This window comes from Crinia signifera, chromosome 2, assembly GCF_055691185.1.
Source record: "Crinia signifera chromosome 2, ASM5569118v1, whole genome shotgun sequence".
Classification (NCBI taxonomy): domain Eukaryota; kingdom Metazoa; phylum Chordata; class Amphibia; order Anura; family Myobatrachidae; genus Crinia; species Crinia signifera.
In genome coordinates this window covers 252,540,940-252,560,946 of record NC_139218.1, presented here as the reverse complement: position 1 = coordinate 252,560,946, position 20,007 = coordinate 252,540,940, and the positions used below count along the sequence as shown (strand labels likewise).

At 40.8% G+C, this 20,007-nt stretch overlaps 1 protein-coding gene across 2 annotated transcripts in view; it reads right to left on the bottom strand.

Moving 5' to 3' along the window:
* The window catches only part of GPM6B (glycoprotein M6B), a 127,976-nt gene that overhangs the window by 87,574 nt on the left and 20,395 nt on the right, over positions 1-20,007 (bottom strand). The gene's annotated exons all lie outside the window — the stretch shown is intronic.

The following is a 20,007-nucleotide window of genomic DNA, read 5'->3' as shown; positions in this document are numbered from 1 at the left end:
AAAAAAAAAAGTATTGATGCCACTTTATAGGTCATTGGTATGGCCTCATCTGGAATACTGTGTCCAGTTCTGGAGACATATCTTCAGAAGGATATAAATACATTGGAGAGTGTACAAAGAAGGGCAACTAAAATGGTGTATGGCCTACATCACAAAACTTACCTGGATAGACTAAAAGATCTTAACATGTATAGTGTGGAGCAGAGAAGGGAAATGTGGGACATGTAGAAATCTTCAAATATATCAAGGGTTTTAACATAGTACAGGAGGGAAATTTTCTTCAAAAGGAAAAGTAGTAATAGAACACAAGGACATGCACTGAAACTGGAGGGTGGTAGGTTCAGGGCAAATGTTAGAAAAAATTACTTCACAGAAAGGGTAGTGGATAAGTGGAATAGCCTCCCATCAGAGGCAGTAGAGGCTGTAGACAGTAGAACAATTTAAACATGTCTGGGATAGGCATATGAATATCCTTACAAAGAAATAAGGATCAAAAAGGGTTGAGATTACCTGAAGAATAAAAAGAAAGGGGCTGACTAGATGGGCCAAATGGTTCTTATCTGCCGTCAAATTCTATGTTTCTATGTGTATGTGTATATTCATAAATCTCTTGTTAATCCACCAGGTTAGCCAATTGTAGCAGGGATAAATTCTCTAACACCCAATCTATTGGAATATGTTGACATCTTTTTTTAATAAATACGTGAAAGGCTTACCATCTTACCTTAAAGATACCACCACTGTTTTAAATCTGCTAAAAGGGAGTGCCCTGGAAAGATACTTACCTATGGGCGACGATTGATGTACAATCGTTGTACGCATGTATTGAACATGGAAAAAGGATTAATGCATGCAAAGAATTACTAGACGAGGACCCATAGCTGACCGTGGACCATAGATCTTTTATTTGTGATGCAATGTAATTTATTTTAAGCCACAAACATTTTACATTTATTGAACAGTTTTATCTCCAAGAATGTGGCACAGCCATGGGGACAATATATTTGCAAACTGTTTTTATGGGATAGTGGGAGAAACTTTTAATCTATAACCACCACGATTTTAAAAAACAATATCATATTTTATAAATGATACATAGACGATATTTTAATCATTTGGGAAGGCACTGAAGAGCATGTTTAAAGTACTTGGAAGCTAACGAGATTAATCTCTTTTACCTTAAACATCAAGAAAGTACAAACGGATTATCCGGACCTGGTAGTAGTGGGAGCAGAAGAAGAAATTGTCACTAAGAACTATATTAAACAGGTCGATACCAACAGTTTCTAGAGGAAGATTTTTTTGATTCCGCACAGAGTGCTCCTTTGTACGTGTTGCAAAACGATTTAGTTCTTTCTCTTTACTAATTATTCTTAATCATTTATTATTTTAGAATCACATTTTTATATACCTCATGAAGAGGTGGTGCTATCCTTCTCTAATTTAGTAAACTTGTAAAGGACAACAAGAAGAATAGTAGAGATATCTGGTTGCACTCTAGAATGATTTATGCAATACATCCAACTGATTTATGGTAAGGGAAACATAATTACAAATGTGACTAAAACAAAAGCATCCAAATCCCTGTTTTAACCACTATTTATTGTCTTTATTTGCACTTCTTTAATAACCTGAATGTTCTACAAAGAGGATGTGATCTACACACCCAACTTTTTTTTTTTTTAGAATGAACCAACATACATTACATTTCAATTCAATGTCATAAATCAGTGTGACGTCTTGCATAAATCATTCTAGAGTGCACCCAGATCTCTCTACTATTCTTCTTCTAACAGTTACCTGAAATGATGGAAGGAGAATATACCCTATTCCCAACTCCACCGAATAAAAGGAACTGTAGCAGGACTAAAGTCAGTGAATTGTAGAAGGGGCCTTAACCAAAATTAATAAGGTCAATAGAGAGGACTTACTTACCTACAAAGAGAAACACCACAAAAAAATAAAATAAAAAAAAGATACAGTAGCCTTAATCACAACCTACAGTCAGAATGAATCCACTATTCAGAGCTCCCTGAATACCCACTGGAACATCTTACTCATGGACCCAATGTGGTAAAATACATTCTACCAGCAAAACCAGAAGTCATCTTCATGACTTCAAAGACCAAGTATGCTTACTGAAGTCTCTATTTCAAGTAACTCCATGCCCAAATGCATGGGTATGTTATAAATGTGGGAGATGCAATATAAGTAAATTTGTTCACCCCAACAGGAGAACCTTCTCGGACACAGGAGAAAATAAGGAATTTTAAATAAAAGACTTTACAAATTGAAATTCAACATTGGTCATCTATTTATTGGAATATCCATGTAAGAAGAAATACGTGGGAAAGACCAAACGCCAGTTGAAACTGCATTCAAGAATATACCTGAAACTCAAAAAACAGAGTAGACAACCATGCAGTATACAGACATTTCGCAACCTATCACAACGCAGAACCAGAAGGATTAACCTTTAAAGTAATTGAACTGATAAAATTAGAAGAGAATATCTTGCCAAAAAAATTACCAAAACGTGAAATATTTTGGATTTTCCAACTCCAGACTTTGCATCCTAAGGGCTTCAATGACAGCTACGAAATTGCGCCACTCCTATAAAAAGGTCAATCACTCGTATAAGGATAGACATCTATCTCTCGATCTATAGATATATATAGATATATCTAGATCTATATAGATATATATATATAGTCCAGAGTTCCCACACTGATCTGTGTAGGATGTAAGGCACTCGCCGGAATAACGAGTATCCAAACTCTGTTATAAATTCATCAAATTTTTGTTTTTTATTCCAGTCATAGAATTGTGCTGCAATAATCACTATCCATACGCCCCAACGTTTCGGTCCCTGCCTTGGACCTTTGTCAAGGAGCTTGGTATAGAAGAGTAGTCAAATGAAGAAAGAACCTCTAGGATGAGGAATCAGCACGTGCTGATTCCTCATCCTAGAGGTTCTTTCTTCATTTCTTTCTTCATTTAAATACGCTGACTACTCTTCTATACCAAGCTCCTTGATAAAGGTCCAAGGCAGGGACCGAAAGGTTGGGGCGTATGGATAGTGATTATTGCAGCACAATTCTATGACTGGAATAAAAAACAAAAATTTGATGAATTTATAACAGAGTTTGGATACTCGTTATTCCGGCGAGTGCCTTACATCCTACACAGATCAGTGTGGGAACTCTGGACTATATTTGGGTGCATGCTCTAATGCACCTCTTGTAAGGCACCCCAAGTTGCATTGGGTGAGTGCGGTCTTCCCTCGATAGATATATATATATATAGATATATAATATATAGATATATATAGATATATATATAGACTTCTTGGGGTGGACACAGCACTCCGGACTCGAGGAATCTCAAACGTATAAATTTTATTTAAAGATGGCAACGTTTCAATGCGAATGCATTATCGTCAGGCTCAATATACAGACAAACATACACTGATTAAATACCTAATCCAGGTGAGTCACGTGGGAGGGCAGGTGTTTGAGCACCGCCCCTCACGTGTGTGAGTGTGCTTCCAGGTACTGGGTCAGCCCCCACATATATATATGTTCCAAAACTGCCGGCACTCTGTATACATAGCAACAGTCCCCGGTGCCCAAATGGTGAACAATACAACTTCCAAAGAAAGCTGGATTTGGTCTTCTCAAGTGTGGTATGGCTATAGGGAAGCTCACTCATTGTTCTAAAATAAGACTATAGATCCTTTTTTTTTATATTTTTATTGAAATAGTAAAATACAAGTGATATATATATATATATATATATATATATATATATATATATATATATATATATATATATATATATATATAACTTCCAAAGAAATAATGGCACTCAGGAGGCAAATAACGATATGAAGAAAGCAGATATAATGTCAAAATGACATTATATCTGCTTTCTTCATATCGTTATTTGCCTCCTGAGTGCCATTATTTCTTTGGAAGTTATATATATATATATATATATATATATATATATATATCACTTGTATTTTACTATTTCAATAAAAATATAAAAAAAAAGGATCTATAGTCTTATTTTAGAACAATGAGTGAGCTTCCCTATAGCCATACCACACTTGAGAAGACCAAATCCATCTGATCTTGGAAGCTAAGCAGTGTTGGTCCAGGTCAGTACCAGGATGGGAGACCACCTAAAATCCGGTACTGTAGGTGTACATTCTCATTTAAAACCATGTGACCTAGTCAACTAATACCATTAAATAATCATTTTAAAACCTTTATCACAATATATGGTCAGCTAAGTACACACTTTTATATATTGATTTTTTATATTTATTTACCTTCTAATACCATCAGATATCTTATATAGTAGCTATGATAGTCATATCTATGCACTTTAGCACTTAATACGCAATTACCATAATATTAGCACATGCACTTTATAAGAAACAATTGATGTCACTAATATATTGAACTGAAACTTGTTCTTCCCATTCATTTCTATGTAATATCAGAACCATGACAAAATAGCTGCCACCACTCTGAACAGAAGACTCAAATAAATGGACACCTTCACAAAGAACCCACGCCTACATATGTTGGATGCTTTTCTCTCAAGTGTGGCGTAAGAAGGCCGTGCATGCGCACTTGAAAGAAGTGGACACTGGATGTGTGGCGGAAGTGTCACATCAGTTTTAACAACCATGTCATGCACACTCCTGCCACGAGTGTAGTATGGCATGATGGCTGTATCTGATAACTTGTGTAGAGTCCATCTGAATAAGTGGCCATAATTTTTTGGGGGCAACATTAATGTCAGAGCTAGCAACATTAAAATGATTTACCCAGTGCAACCTCTTTCTACTCTGTGTTTTCCGCTGGTACGAGTAGATATTCCCTGGATTTGGACAAGGCCTTTTGCCAAACAAAAGGCCTTGTCCAAATCCAGGGAATCTCTATTCCGCCACTGACTGCTCCCGCCCGCTAGCGCTCCTTCACAGCTCTACGCTCCCCCGATGCCCGCCCTCTTCAAGCACCCAATGTGCCATCGCAGATGTTATGTGACACTGGGTGCTGGAAGAGGACACTTTCAGCACCCTAAGATGCAATCATAAGTGTATGGGCACCATAATGCCGAAATCTGACAGTCAATTATACTGCCATTGTTGGGCAGATAACTTTTGTATGATGGGCTGTACATGCTTTAATTCAAATGACCAGGCCATAAAGAGTTGAAATGAGCACTGCAGCAGCTCTATAAAAGGGAATATGAGCTGCATGAATTCCAGGCTGAAAACTGTTCAAAAGCACAGAAATAGGTGGATCGGAATAACTTATCCATCATGCCAGCTTTTTAATCCAGAAAGACTTTAGTTTATTTATTTATTAACAGTTTCTTATATAGCGCATACAAATTCCGCAGCGCTGTACAGAGCATAGTTATGAGCAAACACAAAACAAAATTACATTACAAGACAGTTTAGGACAAGTACATGGTTAATACAGATAGTTACATCAGGGGACAGGACACTGAAGCAATTATCAGGGTGGCAGTGGTTTATATATTCTAAGAAAGGCACATGAGGAGAGAGGGCCCTTCTTTAGTTACTCTTCTCTTAAAGAGCACTAGACCCTGCACACAAATGACACACTGAAGTAATCATATGAGCAACTTGTTCGGAATGTTGGGCACTAGATACCATTAAGGCAGGCCAATAATGAAGGGAATACACTGTACAATGCACTAAAAATGTGCACATTTTATCGACTCCCAGTGAAAAGGGTGCTGGAACGTCACTACGTGTTAACATTTAGGATAACTAATAATGCCGCTATTCATCACTGTAACAGCGGTCACAGCTATTATTGAGCAAATATTTTTGTAAATGCTGCACATGAATTCAGTAGGACTGAATGACCTCAACAAGGAACTTTAATGCTGGTACACACCAGGACGATTTTCCCTCAATCCCTTCAATCTAGATACAATACCGACTGATTGTATGTAGATTGTATGTACTTTTGGGCTTTTTTGTCATTTTGTTGATCCGATTCCGATGCGCATAACCACTGCTCGTTTGGTTGCGTTGTGGGTCCTACATGCTGCAGGTAGGATCCATTAATACCAGTCCGAATGACTGTCCGTCACAGACCGTTCAATAGCGTTGCATCGGGATTGGATCAAGATCGTTTCACAAAAAAAACACACATTTTGCAAATCGTTACCTGGGGACTGCCCAGGAGTTCCCGGGCAGTCCAAGGGAAATCATTCCATGGTTGTCTATCAGTCATGAACGATCGTGGTCGTTCTGGTGTGTACCCCACATAACATTAATATCCATTTACCATCTACTATCATATTATTGTTATGGTAGAGAGTTACGGCAAAACCTGATAAATCACCTGGTATAGAGATTGCATCCTACATCAACTAAGTTCGCATTGGTTAGAGGCAAAGATTTTACTGGAAAAAATATATGTGCACATAAGCTTAGCTCAGCATAATGGGTATGAGATCAGAGTACATGTGTGAGAAATGGAGGGGTGCTTGATTAAAAGTAAAAAGCCAAAAGTGCTACATCATAGTCAATTGCTGAAGAAAGGAACAAAGACAACCATAAAAGAGTAGTAGTTGTCATGGCATCAATGTGAATGGGTCCCAAATTGGTCCATTAAATGGGAATGAAGAGTAAGTACCTGGAGTGGTCTAAGAGAACAAAATTAGGTTGGAGTCAGTCGCAAACAGTTTCTGGGAAGACAAAAGGGTCCGAGTAGTAGCGGTTGATGGCCATTCAGTGGCCAACAACAAAGAGCATGTCAGATTTAGTAGCCCCATACAGATTATGTATACATATCTTCTGATCTCATACCGATTCTGTCATTTTAGTTTACAAAGTGAAAGCAAAACATCTAGTTGGTTGCTATTAGTTACAGCTCACATGCAGTTACCGATGCACTAGATACAGAACAGTAAAGGAGGTTTTGTAGTGACTCATTTCCATAAACACAGCTCATCTCACATCAGGTCATCCTATACCTTCAGTGTTCTATAGCAACTTGGTGACAGCATAAAAATTCTTTTAAAATAAAAATTTTAGACATTACCTTAATGTAAAATAGTAAAAGGCATACTTTTATATCACTACTGCTTAGTAAATTATACATTTGCAATTAGTCCTCTTGTATATAGGAAAGGAGTAAATAAAGCATTTTTCAAACCAGAGTTTTCAGCATGGCAAAGGTCTCTTCTTTGGAAGTTTTACACAAAAAGATTGCTCTGAATTTGTAATCCTTGAGGTAGAGGAGATTATACAGTAAGCTATTATTAGCACCAGTCTCAGGTGTGGAACAGTGCTGCAGGGATAATGTATTTATCTATCTAGCATTAGGAGATTAGTTACTTCTCATCTCTGCCTACCCTGGAAAGAATTCCATGAAGACATTCTAATGCACAAAGTATTTCCCGAACCTGATGATCAATCTTATAGGACCAGATGTACTAAGCTTGACAGGTGATAATATGGAGTGGTAGACCACCAGCCAATCAGCCCCTGTCAGGTCATAGAATGGGTTTGAAAAATGACAAGTAGGAGCTGATTGGTTGATGGCTTATCAATATCCATGTCTTAGTGCATCTTGCCCTTATTTTGTTATTATTGATGTCCGTTGATTTACTATATTAGTCCAGCAAATGTTGGCATTTACCAGACTAATGCTGCCCATACACGCCCCGATACGGGCGTGCGTTCCGTGTATAACAAGCACGGATCACATTGCATTGCATGTGCATGCAATGCGATGAAAACAAAGTACAAAAAGTATGTGCAAGCACATACTTTTTGTACTGTGCGATGAGGTGCCGCGGGAGCGCGCACCTCAAAGCACAGAACGCACAGCCCGCATCGCAGCGTGTATGGGCTGCTTTAGGGCCAGATGCACTGAACTTCAAAAGTGATCAAATTGAGAGTGACAAACCAACCAATCAGCTCCTGTCTGACATTGCTCAGTCTGACATGGCAGGTAGGAGCTGATTGGCTGGCTGAATATCACTCTCCATTTAATCACTTTTGAGGCTTAGTGCATCTGGCCCTCAGGTAGCTGTCTGTATCTATTACAAGTTTGAGTTCCTTTTTTTTTTTTTTTTTTTTAAGTCAGAACAGAAAAACAAAACTTATGCCACCATGACGACAATAGCAGGCACCAATATAATTTGTATACATTTAATACCTACTCCAATCATCCACTCCTACCTACCACATACCCCAAGCATCAGCATTCTTTCTTTGTCAATACTAGCTCCAAATGACAACCCTTTTTCTTAAATACATTGTTTGTAGTAATTGACATGTGCATGTATAAACCCAGAGACAGTCAGACCATTTATTATAGGGAACAAAATCTTCTCTGCATCTCTTACATAGTTATAGTGATCATTCTAGCACCTGCTTTCTACGGTTGCTAAACCATTGTAAACTTCTGTGCGCGGCACGGCTTCTTGGCCGTGCGGGGTTTCGCTGCCCGGTGGCTGCCGCTCTGTGTGAAAGGGGCCTAATCCAGCATTGCAACAGCAACACTGTGACCTTGGTCACCACTGGAAAGGCCAGTTGCTAAACCATTGTGAACTTCTGTGCGCGGCACGGCTTCTTGGCCGCACAGGGTTTCGCTGCTCGGCGGCTGCCATTGTGTGTGAAAGGGTCCTAAGCCAGCATGGCAACAGCAACACTGTGTCCTTGGTAGCAGTTAGGGACCATAGGGAGTAAGGTTGCTCACAAGTACTAACTGAGTGAATTAAGAAATTTGATTAAAGATTTGGCAGCCTGCAATTTCCATGCCTTATTTAATTATATATTACTTTAAGTAATACAAGGTAGATATATACGTAACAGAAAGCATAGGCATTCAGTGCCAAGTGATTAGTAAACAGGCTTTTGGCTCCCAATTTTTAAAAGCAAAGACATTTTTTAACAGAAGCTATCTTGGCTTGATCTTAAACATCAGTATAGGATAAAGTGTAATTTTCTAAATAAATGTTCTGCGAAGGAGAAGAGACACTTAGAATATGATTGGCCATTCTAAGAAAAAGTATTTTTTTCATGGCAGTTAGTTGGCCACCTAAAATTAGCATGCTATAAATTGATTTTTCATAAACAGCATTATAATTTATAATAGACAAAGTCTGGGACTTTTTTTTCCCCACATATACATTTTTATTGAATGCAATAGTAGAGAGTACAAAACAGTAAATACATCAAATCAAACATTCAATGTCGAAATTTTGCCTTGAGGAGGGAAGGTAAGGTACAAAAAGTCTGGGACTTTTTAATTCAGCCATACATTCACCTAATTTTTAAACAAATAAAAAACTGCAGTACCCCATCTTTTTATTTCCTGCCCCATGTCCCCAGCTCCTGTGAAAAAAAAAGAAGAAAGAAACACATACATACATAAATATTATATGTGGTGGACTAGGCATGAAGGGCCACATGGGCGAATGTAGTTGTATGGCCCATGTGTAGTGATGTCATTCACCACAGAAGCATGGTGAACTATTAGAGTGTGCATAATCTGGACCACTTTACAAATATATATAGTAAATACTGCTAGTGCACACATAGTGTAGCAGTTTAATCAACACAATTCACTGTACTGGAAACACAATAGTTCTGCACAATGTATTGTGACATATATGAATATAACTCTAGTACAAAGGCCAAAATCTGATCCCCAGAGGAGAGAAAGGGCCATCAGGCATTGGGGACAACACGAGGTTTCCCCTTCGCCCCTATGGGCCAGTCCAAACCAGATTACAGCTAAGGGCAGAATTAAAATAACCACTGTAGACTGATCTCCCAGGGCTATCCAACTGGCCCCAAACGTTAATTAAAAAAAAACACTGGAGGAAATTTACTAAGATGGGAATTAGACTTCACATGTAATGTTGCTATGGGCAACCAATCAGAATCTACTTCTTATTTAGCACCATCTTGATGATAGTAGACATGAACTGATTGGTTGGCCATAGCAACATCGCATGTGAAGTCTAATTCCGATCTTAGTAAATTTCCCCCCACTGAATTTAGAGCCCATACAAAATATGAGTCATGGACTTTTCTGCAAATCTAGCATGGATAAATGAGAATGTAAGCCTTTACTTAGCTAAATTCCACCACTCATCTGGAGAATGTCAGAAAATGAGCAGACAAAAATGGCAAAACTCATTTGTAATCTGACTTGGAACAAACACTACAATAAAGCGGGTGTCGAGCTCTGAACATCGTTCTGCTTCTTATTCCATACAAAGAACACAAAACCAACAGCACAAGGACATCAAGGTTTACTTAACATTACAAAGCACTACTTTAGGAAACATTTTTTTGCTGTACATAAGTGCAAATGATCAATTAATGCTTTTTAAATTGTTATGTTTAAGCTTCCTATTGTAGGCAGCGATACATACGATATCCTAGTGATCAAAAGAACGATCCCAGCATCCCAATAGGAAAGAAGAATCCCAGCAGAGACTTCATAAGTAATCTATCCCTCTTCCCCCTACACCTCAAACCTTCACATGCAGCATGTATGAGTCATTGGGTCGACCAAATTAAGGTCAACATAGCATTGGGTTGACCAATGAAAATCGACATGACTTAAGGCCCCCATACACTTATCCGATTTTGCCAGATTCCGACGGATCGGGCAGAGGAATCGTCCCAAATCAGATGCGTTACACACCTCATCCGACCCGATGGGTATTACAATTTTTTAAAAATCATGTGGCAAATGACTAACCGGCCTCCGATTGGCAGCCACTGATTGGCTGAGAGTGCCGGCCAGTCATTTGACACGTTTTATAGAAATTCAATTACTCGCCGCTGCCCGGCGTGCCTGTTCTTCTGATCACTTTGCTACGCTTTGCACACTATTCTATTCCCCCTCCACGCCCTAGTGGATGGTAGTGAATGAATTACCACCTGTTGGCACAGGTCAGCTCAAAAAAAGTTAAAAGCTCATGTGGATCTTTTGACTGTCGACCTTCCCATTGTCAACCTAATGCGTGTCGACATTAGCCATGTCGCCCTTTTTCTTGTGTTGACCTAAGCCCTGTGTACCTTCAGTGGTCGTCCCAATGCATGTTGACTTTAATAGTGTTGACCTAATGACCATATACCCTTGCAGCGGCCTAACCCTTCCCCAAGCGCACGCTACCGCTCCCTGCATACTCACCAAAGGGGATGCCGACTGTTTTCTGGCATCAGCATCCTAATCATTTCAAGGTTCCAGCACCAAGATGAATATTTCCCATCAGGTGCCCAAAAACATTTGCTGTGCAGTGTTAAGTAGTGACCCGGGCCCCAATCGCATTAACACTATAGGTAGAAGGCAAGCGGGGGCTGAACATTGCAAATGCCGGGTCGCTCACGGTATGTACCTGTATCCAAATCCCATAGTTTGCTCCTCCTCATGTTTGTTTAATCATTTTCCTAAATATATCAGAATCCAGGCAGCTAATTCGTGGTTCAACGCTAGCAGACAAAAAAAGTGATTTAGAGGAATGCAATAAAGTGTGAGTATTAAAGAACGTCTTTTGAATTCGGTTAACATAAGATTAAGGTAATTACTGCACTGGGGGCCTCTGCTGTCTACGGAAGACCTCCAAGTCTACAGATTTGGGGAATCAGATCAAGGCTGCTGGAGTTCACTACAGAAACTAAGGCAATATCAAGATGTTCTCACAGTTCATAAACAGCACAATAAACCTCTCACTGGGCGGGATGCTCTAACCTCCGCCAACCCTCTCCGCTACATTCATACTAATCGTATATGCTCGAACATATGCGATCAGTAACATCCTGCCATGTTTTAACATATGATTAGTAGCGCAAAGGACCGCTCAAGCAATAGGAGTTGTCATTTGCGATGCGGCAACGTCCCTGGACTTCCGGATCTGAGATCCAGGAGTCCCTCTGCACATGCCTCAGGGATGGGTCGTTGTTACCACTTGGGTTAACACTATTAAACCTTAAAAAACTTAAGTTGGAAAACTGAGGCATTTAACTGGGGAAGTGCAGTTTACCTCCATTAAGCCCGACAGGATGCATTCAACTGAATTGCTCTGGCCACTCATCCTGCAAGCTACATCATCTTACCTTCCCACACTTCTATCTCAATTAATCCCGAATTTGGGAACTACTGGCATAGACTAATTCATTTATCACAAACACTACATACATTCGTACTTGGCAACACATCATAGGAGACGGTACATGAGGAGTGGCCAATGTAACAACATCCTGGCCACACCCCCACTATACAATGCACAGCGGAGGTCAGACTGTCCACTTCCCTCGGCATGTGGGTGGCTGTCTTCCATTGGGAGACTTGCCCACTCACAACCAGATTTACTGGAGCCTCCCAAGCTGTTCTGTGTGTAGGCAAGTATGCATAAATTGCGCACACACAAACAAACAAAAAAAAAAAGGAAATTATAAAAAGTGTTTGACCAAACTAATTGCACTATATATTTTAGGGTAAAGAAGGCAGTAATATACTGAAGTAATGGCAATGTATTAATCCCAACTCCAAACAAAGCCAGGTTTATGCAACAAACCATACAAAAAAAAAAAAAGTTATTTAGCTGGGGAGGATTTAATTTAGAATATAGGTCATAAGGAGCTTGTTATCTAGTATACATATCATACTGCACCCTTAAGCATTTGTTCCAACACATCCATTCATTCTGCAACTACCTAAACAAATACATTTAGAATTTGTAGACACTCCTGTAAACCAAAACATATTTGACACTTCAGAGTGCACAAGCTAAATGAGGTACTGACATACTACAAAAATCTATTATATTTGCAGGATAGACAAGCCATTCAACTTCTAAATCTTCCACTATGCTGCCGTTGGACAGGGCTTTGAAACAGCCTGATGTCTCCAGGACCAGCTGCCGTGAACATGGAGGGAGACTAGACATGCATCACCTTGCTTCCAAGCTTTAAAAAGTTATAAAGTGGAGAGTGATAAACAACCAGCCAATCAGCTTCTGTCATTTTTAAAATGTTTCAAGCCAAGCCTGTAACATGGCAATTAGAAGCTTATTGGCCGGCTGTTTATCACTCACCACTGTATTACTGTGCTTCTGGTCCATTGAGAGTTGAATTCAATTAGAAGAGAGCTTGCATCATGAATCCTGCATATATCTTGTAAATATGCAAGATTTGATCAGAAATGCCAAATCTGTCTAAAGCTGTGTACACACGGGTGCGATAGGGGCTGTAATCGCTGGGAATATGGTCGCAGGTGACCATATTGCCAGTGATGGAAGTGTGCCCCGGCAATAAATCGATGGGTGCGTGCTCCCGTTTTCAGCCCCACTGTAATCGCTGGTCGCATGAGCTTGCTCCTGCGACCTGCTAATTACCTCTGCGGCACCCCCGGCAGAGGTTCCCTTTCATCAGCGACCATCTCTGGTCGCTGATGAAAAGGAAACACTGGGCAATATATTGCTGAGCAATACATCTCACCCATGTGTACGGGGCTATACTCGCTTCGAGGTTGTGCAATTTTTCCAACATAGGGTGGTTATTCAATCATTGGGGCAGATGTATTAAGCCTTAACAAGAGATAAATGCAAGGGTGATAAAGAGATAAAAACCCAGTCAATCAGCTCCTTACTGACTTTTTTCAAACACAGCCTGTAACATGGCAGTTAGCAGGTGATTGGCTGGGCGTTTATCTCTCCTTATCACCCTTGCATTTATCTCGTTAAAGCTTAATACATCTGCCCCACAGGCTGTAACATGGCAATTGGCAGGTGATTGGCTGGACGTTTATCTCTCTTTATCACCCTTGCATTTATCTCTTGTTAAGGCTTAATACATCTGCCCCATTGTCATTTATTTTGCCAGGTGAAAAAATGGCAATGATTCGCTGATCCATATTTAATCACGGGCGGTTTCTCCTGGTTTTCACAACTTTTTTGCACATCCATTTTAACTTTTTGGGGTGGTGAATTGTCGTGGATGAAAATTAATCCAAAATTGGCCACAAATTCGACAAAACACATGATCGGTGGCAAATGTGCAAATCGCCATAGTAGTCACTCATGACGGATTTTTACCCCACCTAAAAGTTGTCAAGGAGATTGAATAGTCACCGGGGAAAAAAAACTGAATTGGCCTCTGGGATTCCAACTCCGTAGCCACCAATAATGGCTCACAAAAGTAGAAGATAACACATGAAATAACACTCCTACTAAAATCCCAATTTAGCTCACGGGAACACCTTTATGAAATTCTAGCATAATAATTGATGGAACGATTGTACTGCTCTCTCAAGTGCCCATTATTTACTGCGCTGCATAAAACTACTAAATGCTTTCTAATAGGTCATATTCAAGGAAACGCATAGACTTCACAACACATAACTCTTCATGCATCTTAAATCCGAGCTCTAAACACTACCCCCATTAGATCTAACGGTACTTGTGTATTTTGGCGGCGCCCATCGCATCGCATACCATAACGCATACGATGGTATGCGATGCGATGTCGTACGATAGTGCACGATGGCATACAATTTTGAAATTGTATGCCATTGTACATGGCATACGATGCGATGCGATTAAACATTGTATAAGCACCCTAATGGGTGCTTATACAATGTTAAGCACCCAAATGGGTGCTTACAATGTTTAATGCACCCCCACGTCACCCCCCCACTATAAACGTGAACCCGAAGCGTGGCGAGCGCAGCGAGCCCGCGAGGGGCGGCGGTATGCGTCCTACGACCTTTTCATACCCCCACTATCCACGTCGGCGTGGAGTTGAGAATAGAATAGTGTGGCGAGCGCAGCGAGCCACCGAGCCCGAAGCGTGGCGAGCGCAGCGAGCCCCGCGGATACCTGTGAAGCCCGCGAAGGGACGCGTTTACCTGTGAAGGTATCCGCGTCCCCTCGCTGCGCTCGCCACACTATTCTATTCTCAACTCCACGCCGACGTGGATAGTGGGGGTATGAAAAGGTCGTAGGACGCGTACCGCCGCCGCTCGCCACGCTTCGGGTTCACGTTTATAGTGGGGGTGCATTTAACATTGTAAGCACCCAAAAGGGTGCTCAAAAGCACCCTTTAGGGTGTTTATACGATTTTTGATCGTATAGGGGGTCAAAATCGCGTTGCATCGCATCGAATGCCATCGGGTGCATGGCATGCGATGCAATCTGTTCGTCGTACGACGGACATCAAGGGCGCCGCCAAAATACACAAGTACCGATCTACCAATGACCTGAGCCTTGTCTCTGGTAACACCTCTCACTCCCACCTACAAGACTTCTCCTGTGCCATTTACCCATATACAGTATAGAATCTCCATTCATAAACATCAACAAGAGGTACACAAACAGTAACCATAAATGAAGCACACAGGAATTGCACATTGAAACTAACACCCAGTGAGAATGCAATTTCTCTGTGGATTTTTTTCTGTGTGGGTTATTTTCCTGCTTACCAGAATTTACCACAACCTTCACATTAAAAAAAATCCTCCTATGCTACGCACCCTCATAACAGTCCCAATCTCTACTTGGGTTGCTCTAAATTAAATGTCGTGACCCTTTATGTTCAGGTCTGTATTTTTTGTCAACCTCATATATATTTACCCTACTGTTCGGTAATAAGTATTGTAGCACCTTTAGATCAACAATAACTGTTTGTTTGGTTTTTGCTTCATCACATTGCTTTGCATAATGTAACATCACCATTTATTTGCCTATATAAAAATAACCTTACATTAGTAACCATAATTAGCAACAGCTATTCTATACATTATTCTATTAGTTTATTGTCATATGTTAAGTTGGAATCATGAAAAGCTATTTTTAACCATAGATTTTAAATCTTCAATATAATTTAAGCAGAATTAACAGTATGAATCAGACTAATACTGCTCACAGCCCAAGAGTTAGCAATTGCCCCTGAAATACGATTACAATGCATTTTATTTTCTAGCCCAATTTGTCATAGAAACAGGAACATTTTTCTGCTGCCTGCTACATGCAGCTGACACCCACACACTCCAAGTATGACAACTGTGAGCAAATCTATAATCATATGAGAGAGAGAGAGAGAGAGAGAGAGAGAGAGAGAGAGAGAGAGAGAGAGAGAGAGAGAGAGAGAGAGAGAGAGAGAGAGAGAGAGAGAGAGAGAGAGAGAGAGAGAGAGAGAGAGAACGAGAACTTTGGTACATTTGGAAAATACGAATGCATAATTACAGAGCAGATTGTCCGTAGGTAGAAATCCTGTCTCAGCAAAACCATGGACTAAAGCTTCGACTTAAAGGTCTGTAAGCGCCATTTCCCATATGTCCCTTCCACAGGACAGGAGTGGCTCATTGTTTTTGTACATGGGAAACACATGGGTGTTTGAGCTGAGAAAATCTTTACTGGCTAGGGGGTTATTCTGGTTCACTCACAAAGGCAAATTCCTTCTCAAATGGACAAAACCATGTGCACTGCAGGTGGGGCAGATATAATAGGTACAGAGAGATTTAGATTGATTATTTTGTTTCTGTGCAGGGAAAATACTGACTGCTTTATTTTTACACTGCAATATAGATATCACTTTGAAGTAAAACCCCGCCCAAATCTAACTTTCTCTGCACCTGTTACATCTGCCCCACCTGCAGTGCACATGGTTTTGTCCATTTCAGAAGGAATTTGCCTTTGTGAGTGAACCAGAATAATGGCTTAAGTCACAGATACAGTAAAACACTGTAACATAAATAGGGTTTCCAGATCATCTATACAAATCTGGACACTTATGGATCAGAAATGCTGCATGTCCGCAAGATAGCCACTTTTTGGCCATGTATAACATATTAAAAAGTTTATAATTAAGAAGGTGTTTGCTGTGTGTTTTGCCCCTGATGAAGTCACGATTGGGATGATTGCGTTCATGTTGACCTTGACATCTGACACCTGTGAACGAATTTTATTTACTGATCAATACTTTATTTTATTAAATTAATTTTTTTTTTAAATTGTTGATTTATTTAGAGCACCCTCTGAATATATACATATAGCAAGGATTATACTCACGATAATACCTTTTCTTCGGAATACTTCATGGCAGCCATTACATTGGGTTTTATCCCCCTCTCTCTCCCAATTAGACAGGTAGTTTTTTCCTCCCTAGGATCCAGCTCCTCCTCTTCCTCCTGCTATATAACTGAGCACCTCCCCTTAAACCATAGTCTTTTGAATGTCTCCGTCCCGATCCTAGGGAAAAAACAGAAACAGGGAGGGCTAAAAAATATGGGCTGCCATGAAGTATTCCGAAGAAAAGGTATTATCGTGAGTATAATCCTTGCTTTCTCCTTCATACTTCATGGCAGCCATTACATTGGGATGTACCAAAGCAGTAGGGCGGGATATACAATACCTCAAGCTAGCGCTTGTCTTAGGACCTCGCTTCCAAAACGTGCCTCTGCCACATCCAGGGCATAATGCTTGGAAAACGTATGCAGAGATTTCCAAGTAGCCGCTTGACATATCTCTCTGGCTGATACGTTCGCCTCTCTCGCCCATGAAACCGCCATTGCCCGTGTCGAGTGTGCCTTGATACCCTCCGGGACTGGACGTCCTACTTTCTTGTAGGTAAAGGAAATACCTTCTTTAAGCCATCGTGAAATTGTTTGTTTGTTTCGCTGGAACGAATCCCTTCTTCGCACCTTGCGGAATCACAAACAAATTCTCTGATTGTCTGTATGATGCAGACCTGTCCAAATAAATTCTTATGGCTCTGACCACGTCTAATGAATGCAAATTCTCCTCCTTTTTATTTGAAGGATTGGGAAAAAAACAAGGTAATATAATTTCTTGATTTAAATGAAAAAATGACACCACTTTTGGCAAAAAAGAATTTTTAGTCTTCAAGACCACTTTATCAGGAAAGATTTTAAGATATTGTTCTCGAATGCACAGCGCCTGGAGTTCACTAACCCTTCTGGCTTAAGTGATCGCTACCAGGAAAGCCACTTTCCATGTCAAAAATGTAAGGCTTGTCCTGTCCAACGGCTCAAATGGAGCCTCCATAAGCCCGTTCAGCACCAAGTTAAGATCCCATTGAGGAACCATAGACCGAATCCTTGGCCGGATCCTCTTGATGGCCTGACAGAATCTTTTTTACTAAGGTATGATCTGCCAACCTTTGGTCTAATAATACACTTAATGCTGAGATGTGCACTTTCAGGGTAGACACTGCTAGGCCCTTGTTGAAACCGTCACACAGAAATTGTAAAACATGAGACATGGTTGCATTTGGAAACTGAAATTTGTCTTTAGACCACTTAGCAAATATCCTCCAGACTCTGTAATAGATGGCCGACGAAACCTTCTTCCTAGCCTGAAGAAGTATTTCTATCACTTCTGGGGACAGATGTTTTTCTCTCAATTGCTGCCTCTCAATTTCCACGCCGTCAATGACAAGTTCTGAGGATTTTGGCATCTGATTGGTCCCTGGGACAGAAGGTCTGATGATACTGGCAGAAACAGAGGCCCGGCTACCGCCATGCTCTCTAGCATCGGAAACCAAGCCCTTCTGGCCCAAAAAGGTAGAACTATCAACACCTGACATCTCTCCGATCTGATCTTCCACAGCACCCTGTGAATGAGAGAAAATGGCGGGAACACATAGGCTAGGGAATAGCTCCACTCTCTCGACTCCGCACGACCCGTGTGCTGGGAAACCGGGAGAAGAACCGGGGAACCTTTTTGTTGACTGATGTCGCCATTAGGTCGATTTCTGGCATGCCGAAGTTTTCTACTATGAGCTGGAAGACTGACTGCTTTAGTTCCCATTCGCCTGGAACTAATGTATTGCGACTCAAGAAGTCTGCAGCTTGATTTTCTTCTCCTGGAATGTGCAAGGCTGTAATAGACAGGAGATTTACTTCGGCCCACGACATTATGTTCTCTACTTCCTCCAATAACACCCGACTTCTTGTGCCTTGACGGTTGATGTAAGAGACTGTCGTGACATTGTCTGAGAACACCCGCACATGTGACCCCTTTATTTCGTCTGCGAAGAATTTTATCGCCTGCCACACCGCTCTCAATTCTCTGTGGTTTGATGACCAACTCTTTTCTTGCATTGACCACCTCCCTTGGCACGATCTTCCTATCCCATGCGCCCCCCAGCCGGAGGCGCTGGCATCTGTAGTTATCACTACAAACGATGGACTTTGCAACGACCATCTTCTTTCTTTTAACAGATCGTAGCTCCACCAATTTAGAGAGTCCTTTACTGCGTTTGGAATCCTTATTGCTTGATCTAGTGGCGTGTGATCTCGTGAGAACCCCAGAAGAAACCATTGCAGTAGCCTCATCCGCCATCTTGCCCATGGCGTAACCTCTACTACTGAGGCCATCATTCCCAGTAAACTCATTGCCGTCCTCAAGGGCACGCGGGACTCGCTGTAAATGAGAGAAATTAGTTGTTGGACTTTCTCGCATCTTCTTTCCGAGAGCGCTATCTGAAAGGAGATGGTGTCTACTAGAATGCCTAAGAACTGTATCTTTCTTGACGGGATAAGACGACTTTTTTCCCAGTTGATCATCCAGCCGTGTCTTTGAAGAAACTCGATGGTATAGTCTCTCGCTAGCACACTTTCTTCTTCGGACTGCGCTGCTATCAGGATGTCGTCTAGGTATGCCCATACCATCACCTTTTGTCTTCTTAAGCTTTCTATTAACACCACCAGAACCTTTGTGAAGACTCAAGGTGACGAAGTTAGCCCGAATGGCAGGCATGTAAACTGGAAATGTCTTTCTTTTATGGCAAACCTGAGATACTTTCTGTCGCCCGGAAAGATGGGAATATGAAAGTACGCATCCTTCAGGTCGATTGCTATCAGATAATCGTCCTTTCTGATTCCCATCAAGATAGACTTGGTTGTTTCCATATGAAACTTTTTTTCTTAGGCGATCGTTCAGACTCCTCAAGTCGAGGAT